This window comes from Podarcis liolepis, assembly GCF_965112155.1.
Source record: "Podarcis liolepis genome assembly, chromosome: 14".
NCBI lineage: Eukaryota > Metazoa > Chordata > Lepidosauria > Squamata > Lacertidae > Podarcis > Podarcis liolepis.
Window position 1 is genome coordinate 38,066,912 of NC_139569.1, and position 14,103 is coordinate 38,081,014.

Sequence of the window (14,103 nt, forward strand, 5' to 3'; positions counted from 1 at the left end):
TGATTAAGAAACATCAAATGCTTTTAAAAGTGTTGTTTTGAAACCAGTGCAGCTTTGGAAAGTTCATTCCACCATCTTGATTCAAAATGGCGTTCAAATGCATCCAAACAAATGAGAACTTACTCCTTGATCCCAGGAAACCATTGTGCAAAAATGTATGGTGCCCAAACCTATAACAAACAAGTTTCATGAACACTATCTCACACGCACATTCCTGTGCTGGACATGTTTTGTCCTTATTGTTAGAAAAAGTGCACTATAATGATAATAAATTAAGTAAGACAATTTCCTCATTAATTTTTCTTTCTCTCTCTGTCACCTCCCCTGAGTCACAATCCTACAAAATTGCCTGGCTGGCATAATTGCCAATCAGGCCACAGATTAAATTCAAGCACAAATAAGCAGCCAAACATCACAGATATATCAACTCCAAAATACCCTCCTCCAATCTCTCAGCTGCAAGGCTTATCTCAAGTTCCCAGATGGAATTGGTTAAGATAACTGTGTGGAACATCACAGAAGCCCATGAAATTCTGTTTTGCTCACAAACTGGAGTCAAGCTGTCGGATCGCCCCTTTTCATGCCGGTGCTAGATAAACCTCTCATCTAATGATTTAAGGACAATAAAATGGAGCAATTAGATTGGCTGATTGACTGGTCTAGTCTCAAGCATCAGTTAATAGTCTTGAGCACCTACTTAGGGATGGGTGAATCTGACTATTTTTGACCCATGCCAATTTAACATGTTATCACTCATAATTTCATCCCATTCCCTGTCTGCATTAGTCTGAAAATTAAATGCATATTTAAATTTGAGTATTTTGACACACAATCATATTTAAATGCAGCTTTCATCTAAAAAATAATCTTTAAATTAATTAATGGGGAACCAATTATTTTGTTATAACCAACAGAAATGTCTAGAACAGGGGTGAGGGACCTGTGGCCCTCCAGATGTTATTGGACTCCATCAGCCCCAGTCAGAATGGCCAATGGTCAGGGGTGGTGGGAGGTACAGTCCTGTGACAGCACCCCATTCTTTAGTCTAGAACAGGGTTTCCCAGGGTCTCCAGCTGTTTTTTTTGGAATACAATTCCCATCACCCCTGACCACTGGTCCAACTAGCAAGGGATGATGGGAGTTGTAGTCCAACAACAGCTGGAGACCCACGTTTGAGAAACACTGATTGAGGACCTTGTCACCAAGCCCAAGTTCCTGTGTGTGGATTTAAGAGTATGTGAACAGCATCAGAAATGGATAAAATGGAACAAGAACAGCAAACGTTGAATTCAGAAGCTTTTACTTAAAAGGAATACCTTTCTGCAATAAATAATAATTTCCTTAAACTGTTCCCTTGAAGCATCCTGCGATGCTCACAGCCATAACAGCTCAAGTGAGGACCATTTTCCAGGACTACTTAGACATGATATAGTTCCCTGCAGAGACAACATATCCAGCAGCTACATTAGCAGGGCTCCTTGGAGCTGCCCAAGTCTACTAGACCGGATTCCAAGCTCCCCACATACCGGTACTTCAGATTCTGAACTAACTTTGCTGGCTGCCCCTATGAGACTAAAGATCTCAGACGAGCATCAGATAATATACAACCTTCCATGTGCGACTCCAGTCAGACTGTCTTTTTCAGGCCCCTTTGAACGTAGGCTGGATGTCACAAATATATTCAGCCCACCAGGGACTTTTCTGAAAGCGTCTTAATTGGATTATTTGGCATTGAACCTGAATCGCTGGAAACCAGGAACAGGATGCAGCTGAAATGCAGAAGGTAGAAATTCGGAGGCAATTGGCAGAGATGCAGGAAAGGGGATGGCTGACACAAGTGCTCCAGCAGAGTCCCTGCCAGTATGATGAGTGGGCGATGGAAGAAGCAGGGTTGGAAGAAGGGAGCAGTGATCTGGGAGAACCTGTAACAGCCAGGAGACAAGGGGTGGAGGCAGGAGAAGCTGCTGGCTTGGAGAGTGAAGCACAGGTGCAGGAGCAGAGAGAGAGAGGTCTGGCTGTTGGAGAGTCAAGGGCTTCTACACCTTCTCCTCCTATTCCACTGTCTTCCAGAACCAGAAGAGGACTGCAGTGAGAGGAACAGAAACAGGTTACACACAGGCAGGGCTGTCTTAAGCATATGCAGCACCGGGATGCAAAGATCCACTCGGTAGGGGCGCCCCCCAGGTTACCCAGTCCCAGGCATGCAGGAGGTTGGAGCCGGCTGGCTGCCTCAGCGTCTTGCTGGCTCGGTTGCCCCTGAACTTGTGGCCACAGCAGAAGAGCCTGTCGCGGCGCTCCAACTGATGGGCGGGCTCTTCCCTAGACTCAACTCTCGGGCCCCGGACTCTCAGCATGGCAGCCCTGAGAGCCCAGCGCCCAGGTGCCCCGCACCCCTAGCACCTATGGGTAAGATGGCCCTGCACACAGGCGTAGTCTTTGCCTGCTTGCGCACACCTCAAATAAAGGAGATACATAAGCTAAAGTTCGGGCTGGGGCCTCTCTGTTGCAGCAATTGCCTCATTGAGTGCACACCTAGGGGCAGCTCAGAGACACAGGACTGATGGTCATGCTTTCCCCTAATGTGTAAGTCTACTTTTGACAATAATGATTTAATTCCTCGCTCTGGGCATTCCTATTATTTTTTAAATGAAATTTCTACCCCACCTTTCCTCCCAGTCTCATTTTGCTGCATTCACTGGGGGATATCCAACATTGGTCATAATAATTAGTTCATAAACTGCTGAATTCAGTGGGTCTAGGTAAAAAAGGTAAAGGACCCCTGGACGGTTACGTCCAGTCAAAGTCAACTATGGGGTTGCGGTGCTCATTTTGCTTTTCAGGCCGAGGAAGCTGGTGTTTGCCCACAGACAGCTTTCAGGGTCGTGGCCAGCATGACCACACCGCTTCTGGCACAACGGGACACTGTGACGGAAACCAGAGTGCACAGAAACGCTGTTTACCTTCCCGCCACAGCGGTACCTATTTATCCACTTGCACCGGTGTGCTTTCAAACTGCTAGGTTGGCAGGAGCTGGGACAGAGCAACAGGAGCTCACTCCGTCATGGGGATTCGAACTGCCAACTTTCTGATTGGCAAGCCCAAGAGGGACAGTGGTTTAGATCACAGAACCACCCACATCTCTTCTTATCACATAGAAGCAACCCAGGTATCAAAGAGAAAGCAATGATGCGGGAACAGAGGTGTATTTTGCTGGAACACAGCACTACCTGAGTCCCACACCTAGGAGTAGCTAAGAGATGCAGGACTGATGGGCATGCCTTCCCCTAACATGTAAGTCTACTTTTGACAATAACGAGTTAATTTCTTGATCTGGACATTCCTTGCCTGACAGTGCTGTGACACTCATTCTTTTATTAATCAAATTTCTATCCCGCCTTTCTCCTCAGTCTCATAATAATTAGTTCATAAACTCTTGAATTCAGTGGGTCTTTTCTTGGTAAGGCTCCTGTTGAATACCATTCATTCTCTCTTCTCTTTTTTTACTGCCGCCTGTGGTGGTTAGTGAGGCCACGGGTCCAACTTTACAGAGGACAACCCTCTGTTTGAAGGGTGGTTTGGTAAAAGTGTGTGGTTTAGACATCAAGAACCAGAAGAGTGACTGCAGAGGCCTTGAAGTTCCCCATCAGCAGTTAGCAGTACTTGGACCACAGACAGAACAGGCCCATAGGCTCCCTGGTCAAAGTCTTTCACACTATAGAGAGATGGATTGTGCTTCTGTTGAAAGCAGGTGGAGGGAACTTTTGGCTGTATAGACATGGCTGAACTACAACTCCCACCAGTGCCAGCAAGCATAGCCAATGGCCAGGTGTGAGGGGAGTTATAGTTCAGCCAAATATCTGTGCGATATCGAGCAAGCTAGTGATTAAGCCTCTGGTAATAAACATTACAAAATGAATACTATTGATCCATTTTGCTCCCAATATAAAACACCGAGATACATAAAGAGCGGCGACAGGCAATCGCTGGCATTTTCGGAAGCAATGAAATATAGTAATATCTCCAGGATGTAAAATTCCTCTGTGACTCGGGCACATTTTGTGTTGGACGACCTTGAAATTTCCTGAGTCATGACCACTTTCCGCCTTTAGTTTCTGATGCCTGCCCTAAATCTCACACACTGTCATGCCGCTCCATGCTTCATGCACTTTGCATTTCCCTGCCATGGAAGTATCTCCACATAAATTATAAAGGAAATGGAGCAGAGATGTAATCACAGCGCCCAGTGCTGCCATGGCAGAGAGAAAGCGCCAGACAAAAGGGAGCAAGCAAAGGGGCAGGGTTTAAATCAGTGTCACTCCACTTGGTACAATGGATACAAATGGTGAAACCTGCCCCGCTGCTTCCAAAGCAGTCCTAGATTATATCATCAGACGATCATGTGACCTCAGTACTTGGAAGGCAAAGGCTGTTTCTGACATCAGGGGAATGAAATCCTGATGGGAGACATCAAATTTATGCTGCTTTTGTTTTTCCCTTTGAAAAGGGTGGTATCCTACAACCTGCTGGGCTGCTCTTAAAACACTGCAGAGGTGGGTGGGTGGTTGCCCATATCTTCCTCCAGTTCTGCTTCACAAGTGGATTCCAGTGCAGGATCACAGGCTCATGGGGTATAACAGATGCTGGATCATGCCATAGTCAGCAGACCCCGGTGCTAGGGACATAGTTAGGGACACGGGTGGCGCTGTGGTCTAAACCACTGAGCCTCTTGGGCTTGCTGATTGGAAGGTTGGCGGTTTGAATCCCCACGATGGAATGAGCTCTCATTGTTCAGTCCCAGCTCCTGCCAACCTAGCAGTTCGAAAGCACACCAGTGCAAGTAGATAAATAGGTACCACTGTGGCAGGAAGGTAAATCATCATCGCCATCATTTTCAATTTGTATACCGTCTTTCTATCTTACAATACTCAAAGCGGTTTACAAGCTGAAGAAACAAAAAAAATGTCCATCTTATAACAATCTAATGCAATACAAAAATGTGATAATAAAACCTAACTTTAAAATAAGCAACCTACATCAAAAAGTAACATTCAACAATCATTAGAATAGAAAAGACTATAAGAGTGGAAATCTGCCCAAAGACTTGCTCCGACCATAACGCCCTGAAAATGGAATTGAGACTTACTCCAGCCGGCTCCTTCAGATGGAAAATGAATGACACCCTGTTTAGAGATCAAGGGATCGTAAAGAAGGCCCAAAAAACTTTAAAGGACTATTTTGAAATTAACTTGAACACTTCAGTGGAAAAAAGAACAATCTGGGACGCGAGTAAAGCTGTAATGAGGGGGTTTCTGATACAACAAAACACAATTAAGAAAAAACTCTGGAATGGGAAAAAGGACAAAATATTAGAAAGGATAAGAGATGGAGAGAAAAGATTGAGATCTAAACCAAAATCCAAAGAGATCTTGCGAGAAATTAAATTCCATCAGGCACAATATTTGAAATTGATAAATCAAGAAGTGGAATGGAAAATTAAACAAATGAGACAAAGATCCTTTGAGTCAGCAAATAAATGTGGGAAACTGCTGGCATGGCAGTTGAAAAAACGACAGAAACTTAACTATGTTACCAATCTAGAGGTGGAAGGGAAAAATATCCAGAAACCAGGTGAAATTAGAAAGTGTTTCCAGAAATACTTTAAAAAGCTGTATACACAAGGGCCTGAGGAAGTGTCTGAGATGGAACGATTTTTGAAACTCAACGGCTTACCAGAATTATCTCAGGAGAAGAGATCAATCTTGAACTGTAAAATAACACAACAGGAAATTGAGGATGCCATTCAGAATATGCAGCTGGGCAAATCTCCAGGCCCAGACGGGCTTACCTCCAAGTACTATAAGACACTAAAAGACTACTTGATTCAGCCACTAATGGAGGTTTGCAATCAGATTATGGGGGGAGGAAGGGCACCGGAAACGTGGAAAGAAGCTTTCATCACATTGATACCCAAAGTGGAAACTGAAAAGACTCAACTTAGGAACTACCGTCCCATCTCACTCCTAAATGTGGATTATAAAATATTTGCAGACATTTTGGCAAGCAGATTGAAAAAGGTTTTAAATGAAGTAATTCATAAGGACCAAGCAGGCTTTCTTCCTGGTAGGCATTTGTTTGACAATACTAGGAATATTATTGATATTCTGGAACTTTTGCAAACAAATATTAACACTAAAGCAGTGTTAATTTTTATTGATGCTGAGAAGGCCTTTGACAATATTTCTTGGAAATTTATGAAGAAAAACTTGGAAGGGATGGGAGTGGGACGGGGGTTTGAAAATGGCATAGAAGCAATTTATTCAGAACAAAAAGCTAAGTTGATAGTGAACAATGTGGTGACAGAGGAGTTCCATATTGAAAAAGGAACACGCCAGGGGTGCCCCCTATCCCCCCTATTATTTATATCAGTCCTGGAGGTTTTGCTGAACATGATTAGGAGGGACCGGCAAATACAGGGGATCACGGTCGGAGTGAAACAATATAAATTGAAAGCATTTGCAGATGACTTAGTTTTAACACTACAGGAGCCAGAATCTAGTACAAAAAGAGTTTTGGAACTGATACAAGAATTTGGTCGGGTGGCAGGATTTAAGTTGAACAAACAAAAAACTAAAGTTTTGGGGAAAAACTTGACGCCTTTAGAAATAGAGGGGTTTCAGAAGGAAACAGAGTTAACTGTGGTTAAGAAAGTGAAATACCTGGGGGTAAACTTGACGCCTAAAAATTTGAATTTGTTTAAGGACAATTATGAGAAATGTTGGTTAGAAGTTAAGAAAGATTTGGAAACTTGGTCGAGATTGAAGCTTTCCTTGCTGGGCCGAATTGCTGCTGTTAAGATGAATGTTTTGCCAAAAATGTTGTTTTTATTTCAAACCTTGCAGGTCGTGGACAGAGTGGAATGTTTTGGAAAGTGGCAGAGGGACATTTCAAAGTTTGTGTGGCAGGGCAAAAAGCCCCGAATAAAGTTTAAAATACTAACTGATGCAAAAGAAAGAGGGGGGTTTGCCCTGCCAGACTTAAGGTTATACTACGAGGCGGCAGCCTTCTGCTGGTTGAAAGACTGGATCTTATTAGAGAATACAGATGTCCTCGACCTGGAAGGTTTTAACAACTCGTTAGGATGGCATGCGTATCTGTGGTACGGCAAGGCAAAAACACATGGAATGTTCAAAAACCATATTGTCAGGAAAGCAATTTTTATGGTCTGGATGAAATACAAAGACTTACTTGAAAGTAAGACTCCGAGGTGGCTATCACCAGTGGAGGCTAAGGCGTGGAAAAAACCCAATATGGAGGCCGGCTGGCCGAAATATTGGGAATTAATAGAAAAAATTGGTGACAATTGGAGGTTGCGGAGCTTTGAAAATTTAAAGGATAAGGTGCAAGATTGGTTTCACTATGCCCAAATTAATGAGGTTGTTAAGTTGGACAAAAAAATAGGATTCCAGGTGGAAAAATCGAAACTTGAGACAGAGTTGTTAGAACCAAAGACCAAGGTACTATCGAGAATGTATAACTTGCTGCTTAAATGGAATACACAGGATGAGACAGTTAAATCAGCCATGATAAAGTGGGCTCAAGACATTGGTTACAATATCATGTTTGAAGACTGGGAAAGGTTATGGACCACCGGTATGAAATTTACGGCATGTAATGCCTTGAAAGAAAACATCATGAAAATGATATACAGGTGGTACATGACCCCAGTCAAGCTTGCTAAGATATACTATTTGTCTGATAACAAATGTTGGAAGTGCAAGGAGGCTGAAGGAACATTCTTTCACCTTTGGTGGACCTGTCCAAGAGTGAAGGCCTTCTGGGAAATGATTTATAACGAGTTAAAAAAGGTGTTTAAGTACACCTTTCCTAAGAAACCGGAGGCCTTCCTCTTGGGCATTATGGGCCAAAAGGTGTTAAAGAAGGATAGAACGTTTTTTATGTATGCTACCACAGCAGCAAGAATTCTGATCGCCAAATATTGGAAGACTCAAGATTTGCCCACACTGGAAGAGTGGCAAACGCAACTGATTGACTACATGGAGTTGGCCGAGATGACCGCCAGAATCCGAGACCTGGGAGAAGAAGCAATGGAGGAGGATTGGAAAAAATTCAAGAACTATCTGCAAAAATTTTATAAGTTATATGAACTATAAAATGACGCATAACTTGAAATGCTAGCCCCAGCAATGAGAGTGCAATATTTATGAAATTGGATAATATTATTGAAAGAATCAAAGTTTAAATGTTAAAAATGATAATATGTTTTGTTTTCAGAGTAAATGGATAATAAGGGATTTAAACTTAAACTGCAATTGAAAGTACAAAAGAAACACATGAAACAAGGTTATAATTTGCTGATAAATTTATTGTCAAGAATGCACTGTGCGGGAGATGTGGGGAAGTTCGATAGAAAGTTGAAATAAGCTGTTGAAAGGTTATGATTCTTTTTATCTTCTTTTTGTGTCTTTTCTTTTTTCTTTCTTCTTTTCTTCTGGCTATGACTGAAAAAATGCAATAAAAATTACTTTAAAAAAAACCACAATCATTAGAATAGTATAAAATAATATCAGCATATAAAAGTTAAACAGAAATTCACCCTTAACAGTTACGATAAATAATTTCTAAACTATAATCAATAAAATGACGGCAAGCCACAGTACATAAAATAATACAATGGAAATTGAGAAGCAGAGACTAGAGGTTGGAGCAAGGCAGGAGGAAGAGAGTGTCTCTCCCCTCACAGTACTTCCTCCAGGCACAGCTCCCTTATGAGGAGTCCCAGGGCTGGGGGGTGGGATAAGGCAGGTGGACAGAGGCCTTGCCTGATGAAGTCTTTCCCCTCACAGTGCTCCATGCGCTCTGGTTTCCGTCACGGTGTTCTGTTGTGTCAGAAGCGGTTTAGTCCTGCTGGCCACATGACCCGGAGAGCTGTCTGTGGATAAACGCTGGTTTCCTCGGCCTGAAAGTGAGATGTGTGCCACTACCCCATAGTCGCCTTTGACTGGACTTAACTGTCCAGGGGTCCTTTACCTTTGCCTTAGTCAGCAGAGGTCAGTCAGGCCAGGCACTGGTTTCTTTTCAGATTGTGCAAATCTTTTGATTTTGCTCAGATATCAAGCCAAAGTCTGCCAGTATCAAATATTCAGCACCTCTATCACTTTGTCTGGAGAGCAGCTTTGGGTCTGGGAGGCCGAGAGGCTAATCTGATTTCCAGCATAATCAGATTTGGTATCTGTAACATGATCTAATGTGAAGCCACCATATCAATAAGACAAACAGCATTCACCTCTCAGAAAAAGCAGCAGGCCCAGCGGAACAGACACAACAGCTGGTATCCAGGAAACCTCGAAGATATGCCGTGGCTGCTGCATTTCCAAAGGGGACTGAAATTGACATCATTTTATTACAGAACAGCAGATCTGGAAATCTGCCCTGTCTATGCCATCCTTGGGGAGCTGCACCACTGTCATGGGAAGATGCCATATCATCTACTTGTGCATTTCGCTGCATTTCAAGAATCAGTGTTGCAGTGCAGGCAGGGGAGGGAAACGGATCAGGTTCACCTTTAAAGGTGAATAGGCCTAATTTGCAGGGACATGGGTGGCGCTGTGGGTTAAACCACAGAGCCTAGGACTTGCCGATCAGAAGGTCGGCAGTTCGAATCCCCACGACGGGGTGAGCCCCCGTTGCTCGGTCCCTGCTCCTGCCAACCTAGCAGTTCGAAAGCACGTCAAAGTGCAAGTAGATAAATAGGTACCACTCCAGCGGGAAGGTAAACGGCATTTCCGTGTGCTGCTCTGGTTCGCCAGAAGTGGCTTAGTCATGCTGGCCACATGACCTGGAAGCTGTACGCCAGCTCCCTCGGCCAGTAAAGCGAGATGAGCACCGCAACCCCAGAGTCGGTTATGACTGGACCTAATGGTCAGGGGTCCCTTTACCTTTACCTTTAGACCTAATTTGCACTTTCAGAACGTGAACCGAAATGTGGGGCTGTACACAGCCCCCCACTGATTTCCCCCATTGCCCTGATCCAGGAGCCCTTAATCAGAGTGATGTTGCCTTGGGTCAACCCACGGACCACCTGCCTCGCCCCAGATCCATCCCCAATGTAATTTGGGAGTTGGGCTTTTACATAGGGTTGGGAGGGGGGAGAGGGAGGAGGAGACACTGTATCTCCTCCTCTCCACCCAGCTGACTAAGAGCTGCCAGGATTTGATCCTGCAGGGTGCTGCTCCTTTGCTTGTGAAGGAACAGCAACCAGCACCATGAAGCTGGCAAGCTTGGACTACTGCAATGCTCTCTACTTGGGGCTACCTTTGAAGGTGACCTGGAAACTACAACTAATCCAGAATGCGGCACCAAGACTGCTGACTGGGAGTGGTTGCCAAGACCATATAACACTAGTCCTGAAAGACCTACATTGGCTCCCAGTACATTTCCGAGCACAATTCAAAGTGTTGGTGTTGACCTTTAAAGCCCTAAACGGCCTCGACCCAGTATCCCCAAAGGAGCGTCTCCACCCCCATCGTTCAGCCCAGACACTGATGTCCAGCACCGAGGGCCTTCTGGTGGTTCCCTCACTGCCAGAAGTGAGGTTACAGGGAACCAGGGAGAGGGCCTTCTCAGTAGTGGTGCCCGCCCTGTGGAACGCCCTCCCACCAGATGTCAAGGAAATAAACAACTACCTGACTTTGAGAAGACATCTGAAGGCAGCCCTGTTTAGGGAAGCTTTTAATATTTAATGAATTGTTGTATTTTAATATTTTGCTGGAAGCTGCCCATAGTGGCTGAGGAAACCCAGCCAGATGGGCGGGGTACAAATAATAAATTATTATTATTATTATTAGCAACAGGATTCGATCCTGCATAGTGCTGCTTCAGAGCCTGGAAAGAAGGAGAGGTCTGGTAGGAAAGGATGTAGGGGTTGCCCTACAGTCTCTTGTGAAGATGCAGTTGTGGTGCAATTTGGTGTTGTGCCTCCTGACAGCCCCAGGTCAATGTGGGACCACCCAACCTGACCTGAAGTGATCTGGGGCCTTCCCAACCCAGCCCAACCCAACTGATGTCCTCCCAATACGCCCAATTTGGCTCAGGCCTGAACCGAATCTGGTGCACAGCTCTACCCAAACACACCTATGGTTTGAAATTTGCATTCCTCTGAGTATTGCAACACAACTATATTCTAGCAAAGTAACGTGTACAAAAATGCATTGTATGGCAGGAAATTGGTTTGCAAAAATGGTCATAGAGCAAAATTGCATACCAAAATATGTATATTGCGAGAAATGTGTATTAAAATGCTAATGAATTTTCATGAGCAGAGTACTTTTAAAAAAAATAAATAAATTGCACACTATTGTGGAAATGTGGAGAAATTGAACTTAAGAGTGGAAAAAATGAGAAATCGAAACTGACAGATTTTGCCCATCCCTAGGTTTGGGATTCAAAAATGTGGACGCAGCAACTATATCACAAATGTAGCATCAAATCAAAGTTTGCTGCAAGAAAAGAAGCAGAGAGTCTTATGGCATCTATTTTAGATATCCTGCTGTGGAAGTTAAAAGAGAACAAGGAATTCCTGCAAATTGCATAAATTACCCAGGAAGCTGCCTTAGACCAAGATCAGATTGTTGATCAAGGGTTCTGGAAGGGGGACTATTGCCCCTGCTAGGATTGACTGAATATGTAATTTTCTCCTATCCTGATGCAGTCCAAAATGCCTAGAGAACACAAGGCTGCCAAAGGCTGAATGAGGTTACCATTTTTATTTTTCCAAGTTAACAGCCAAGACATTTCAGGACATTCCAGCTTTATAGGTACCACTCACCAGATGGCAGCAGAGACTGCAAGATAGCATAATGGGTCAAACTGTTAACATTATCACTAGACATGAAATACCGGTAATTTCATACTTTAAAAAATGTGTTTTAAAATCATGGGAAACCCCCCCCCCAATGCTTCCTCCTTTGTTCATATTGAGGCTGAGCTACACCCTGCACAGCAGATCTGTGACTAGATCCCCCAGTAATATAATAATAATAATAATAACAATAATTTTATTATTTATACCCCGCTCATCTGGCTGGGTCTCCCCAGCCACACTGGGCGGCTCCCAACAGAACATAAAAATCACGATAAAACATCAAATATTATTATTTTTACATTAAAGCAACCACACATGACAAGCCACCCTTGCTGAAATTCCTTCTCCTGTGCAACTATTAACTACAGAGCAGGAGCCCCACCCTCCAACCATGCCTGGGGAAGTGGGTTTTTTTGTTTGGAGTCAAGAAAACCAGACTAGTCATTTTAATGTTTATTTCTTTAGAGCACTCGTATGCTGCTCTTCAGCCAAACGTGCTCCTAGGGTGGTTAACATTCAAACAAGACAGTCCCTGTCTGCAGTTCTTACAATCTAAAAGTCATGGCAAGAAAGGAAAAGGGAACAGGGAGGGAGGAGGGAAAAAATGAAATAACAATACAGGCGCCGGTTCTTAAAGTTAAAGAATAATGGAAGGGAATGACCAGCAGGAATGGCAACACTTCAGCGGCAGAAGGGACTCTTCCCATCTCTCTCACTGAAGCAGGCTGCTAGAAAGGCAGTTACCAAGCAACAAGTGAGATAGAGGAGGCCTGGCAGCAGTTGCGGAGGAAGCCGCTCAGGCGCCTGGGGTGAGCCGCCCATAGGGGCAAGGTGCACTGTGGGGCTTCCAGAGTCTGCCTGCCTCCTCTCACTCAGCTGCCCTACAGCTGGGGGGGGGGAGGCAGCGGTCAGACCGTTTGGCAGCGTGGAGCCTGCGCGCGCCCAAGCCATTGCATCGCTCCCAGGCCCCGTGGTGAGTGCCACCCGCCATTTTGTCACCCCCCTCAGTGGTGACACCTGGGGTGGCCCACATCCCCCCACTCCCTTCCTCCACCGCTGCCTGGCAGAGGAAATACTTCAGCAGAGCTGGTTGAATGAGCCTTGCTTCCTATCTCAAGCGATTCTTGCAGCCAGCCTGGGTGGGATGTTAGTATCCAAAATGCCTATGTAAAGGGTTAATTGCGAGAGCTGTAGAACTCTGTGATGTCATATGCTCTGTGGCTGTTATGGCCATTATTTCCGTTATGGCAGTTAACTGAACAGTCTAAACAGTCAGAGCAACAAGTATGTCACGTTGTGCTGTCTGTCTCAGAGCTAGTTAGTCCGTAACAGTTTAATCTATGGCTGGATCGACACTGACATGAAAAAAAAGCTCGCTCTCTCTCTCTCTCTCTCTCTCTCTCTCTCTCTCTCTCTCTTTATATATATATATATATATATCAACACAATTTACCATGGGCGATGGATTGCTGCTCTACAGCACCCTCTGGTGTCACATTTTATAACACATTTTTAACGTTATAATTGACCAGTGTAGCTGAGTCCTATTTAAGACGTACAGTGGTAACTCTGGATGCGAACAGGAACCGTTCGGGAGCCCCATTTGCATCCTGAAGAGAACACAACCTGCGTCTGCGCGGGTTGCGATTTGCCGCTTCCGCGCATGCGCGTGACGTCAATTTGAGCATCTGCGCATGCGCGAGTGGCAAAACCTGGAAGTAACGTATTCCGTTACTTCCGGGTCGCCGCGGAGCGTAACCTGAAAACACTCAACCTGAAGCATATTTAACCCGAGATATGACTGTATTAGCAACTTAAGAATCACTTACCTGCATTGTCTCTTCAGTCTGCAACCGTAAGTACACTAAGTAAAAGTTAATGTGTTCTTTAAACTTCAAAAGAGAGTGTCTTGTGTAGTTTTTCTAGGAGGGAAAAGAAAACTCATTAAAGGGTTAAATGACCCAGGGCTGTCTTCCACATACTCTGTAAATGGGCACCAAGGTCTAATTGCCACAGCCTGCCCCTTCCCTTCAACCACTGTCATCCTGCCCCCATTTTCCTCATAATGCTTATTCATTGGCTCTGCTGTGGCAGGCCCTAGGAGCCAACTCCTAGGGGCCAAGGTCTCTGCGCCCCCCCCTCATAAAATACTTGAGGGATTTGATGGGCGTTGCCATTCAAATGGTGTGTGCTTTCCATTTGATCAATTATGGGCTTACCTG

At 44.5% G+C, this 14,103-nt stretch overlaps 1 protein-coding gene across 5 annotated transcripts in view; it reads right to left on the bottom strand.

Moving 5' to 3' along the window:
• The window catches only part of TMC3 (transmembrane channel like 3), a 46,884-nt gene extending 32,981 nt beyond the window's left edge, over positions 1 to 13,903 (bottom strand). The window contains exons 1-2 of one of the 5 annotated variants that reach the window (XM_083475324.1): positions 13,711 to 13,903; positions 1,317 to 1,769 (exon numbers count right to left, since the gene is read on the bottom strand). The gene's annotated coding sequence lies outside the window, so the exon portion shown is untranslated. Of the gene's footprint in view, positions 1 to 1,316; positions 2,137 to 9,304; positions 10,491 to 13,710 lie in introns of those variants that run through there. The other 4 variants (XM_083475325.1, XM_083475327.1, XM_083475326.1 and 1 more) reach the window with 4 other exon arrangements.
• Positions 13,904 to 14,103: the final 200 nt, after the last annotated feature.